A 2,500-nucleotide genomic window follows, 5' to 3' on the forward strand; every position below is an offset into this window, starting at 1 on the left:
TCTCTCGCTATCTCTACTCTCTCTCTCCTTTTTTTACAGCCTCTGCTTCCTCTCTCTCTCTCTCTCTCTCTCTCTCTCTCTCTCTCTCTCTCTCTCTCTCTCTCTCTCTCTCTCTCTCTCTCTCTCTCTCTCTCTCTCTCACACACACACACACACACACACGTTCTGCGAAACGCTCCCTCCACCTCCCCACCCCCTCCCCCTCACCCCATACAGAAGAATAATATATATTCACACGTTCTAGAACCCTCTTTTCCCCCTTTCCCCTTTCACCCCCTTCCCTCCCTCTGTCCCCATTCCCCTCCCCTTCCTCCCCCTCATGTCTATCCCCTTCCCCTCTACCCCCATCCCCAATCCCCATCTCCCTCTCCCTCTCCCTCCCCCTTCCCTACCTCCCAACCTCATCCCCCTACCCCCTTTCCCAATCCCCCTCCGTCTTTTCCCCCCTACCCCTCCCTTCATCCCCCTATCCTCATCCCCCTTCACCTCCCCCTCCTCCTCTCCCCTTTCCCCTACCCTCATCCCCCCAACCCTCTTGACCCCACCAGCCCTCACAGCCCTCAAGGACCACGTCGATTCACACCGACCGGGTCCCCATGAAGAAGTTACCATGAAGTTTTCCCACACTCCTGTTAATCTTATCACCTTCATACACGAGAGATAAAGTAGTCTTGTGCGTATATATATGATGGCTGAGTCTTGGAGATACGTAATCTGGCGCTGGCTGCTTATCTGTTTTTTTTTTTCTGGCTTTGTTTGTTTGTTTGTCTGTCTTTTTTGTCTGTGTTTGTTTGTTTAATTGTCTGGCTTTGTTTGTTTGTTTGTCTGGCTTTGTTTGTTTGTCTGTCTTTTTTTGTCTGTCTGTTTGTTTGTTTAATTGTCTGGTTTTGTTTGTTTGTTTAATTGTCTGGCTTTGTTTGTTTGTTTGTTTGTTTGTTTGTTTAATTGCCTGGTTTTGTTTGTTTGTTTGTCTGTCTTTTTTGTCTGTGTTTGTTTGTTTAATTGTCTGGCTTTGTTTGTTTGTTTGTCTGTCTTTTTTCTGTGTTTGTTTGTTTAATTGTCTGTCTGTTTGTTTAATTGTCTGGCTTTGTTTGTTTGTCTGTCTGTCTGTCAGTCTCTTTGTTTCTCTGTTTGTTTGTCTTGTCTGTCTGTGTATTTGTTTATCTGTCTGTGTGTGTGTCTGTCTGTCTGATGGAGAGGAAGAGGACAGAGAGAGAGAGAGAGAGAGATAGAAAGAAAGAGAGAAAGAGAAAGAGACAGAGAGAAAGGAATGAATAGAAAGAAAGAAATAGAGAGACAGATAGGAAAAAGAGCAAGAAAGGAAGAGAAAGAGACATAGAAAAAAAGAGAAAGGCAAATAGAAGAAAAGATTGAAAGAGAGAAACACAGAAAGAAAGAGAAAGAAAGCGAAAGAGAAAAAGGAGAGAGAAAGAAAGAGAAAGAAAAAAGAGAGAGACAGATAGAAAGAAACAAAAAAAAAAAGAGAGAGACAGAAAAAAAGAGAATCAGAATCAGAAGGAAAAGGTAGACAGATACAAAGAGAGAGAGATCGAAAGAAAAGAGAAAGAGAAAGACAGATAGAAAGAAAGAGAGAGCAAGAGAGAGGGAGCGATAAGCGCCCCCCCCCTCCACGCCGAGAAGGAATGTGAACCTGTCGAAGGCCCTCCCGACTGGCGCCACGGGGATCAGGAGGAAAAGATAAAAAAGGAAGAAGAAAAGAAGGAAAAAAAGAGGAAGATATATATATGATAAGATGTGAGAACACCTGCGTGGCTTTTTTTTTTTGGAAGGGGTGGGGGGTTAGGAGGGGGTGGAGGGGGGGGAAAGAAGGTGGGGGTAAAGAGGGAGGAGATTAGAAGGGAGAAGGGAGGGGAGGGAGTGGGGGGTAAAAGGGGGGAATTGGGGTAGGGGAAGGAGAGAGGGGGTTGGAAAGAGGTGAGGTGGAGGATGAGGGGGTGGGGGGAGGAAGGAAGGTGGAGAGGTGGGGAGGAGGAGGAAGGAGGGGGTAAAGTAGGGAATGGGGGGAGGAGGGAGGGAGGAAGAAGGAAGGTGGGCGAGGGTGGGGAGGGTGGAGATTAGAAGGGAGGAGGGAGGGGGGGTAAAGAAGGGAATGGGGGAGGGGGAAATAGAGAGGGGTAAGGGCGAGGGGGTGGCTGTTGGGGGTAAAGAGGAGGAGTTTAGAGGGGGAGAGGAAAGGGGAGGGGGATAAAGAAGGGAATGGGGGGTAGGGGAAGGAGAGAGGGCGTTGGGAAGGGGTATGGGAGAAGGTGGGGGAGAGAGGGGGTAAGGGGGAGGTGGAGGGTGTGGGGAGGGGGTAAAAAGAGGAGGGGGAAGGGGTGACAGGAGATAAGAGGGGAGGGGGTGAGAGGGAAGGGGGAGGAGGTGAGGGGGAAAATGAGAGAGGAGAGGAGAGGAGGGGAGAAAGATATGGGAGGGGGAGAAGGAGGGGGCGAGAGGAGAAGGGAGGAGGTGTGTGGGGGAAGATAGAGTGTGGACAGGA

The sequence above is a fragment of the Penaeus vannamei genome, chromosome 35 (genome assembly GCF_042767895.1).
Source record: "Penaeus vannamei isolate JL-2024 chromosome 35, ASM4276789v1, whole genome shotgun sequence".
Lineage (NCBI taxonomy): Eukaryota > Metazoa > Arthropoda > Malacostraca > Decapoda > Penaeidae > Penaeus > Penaeus vannamei.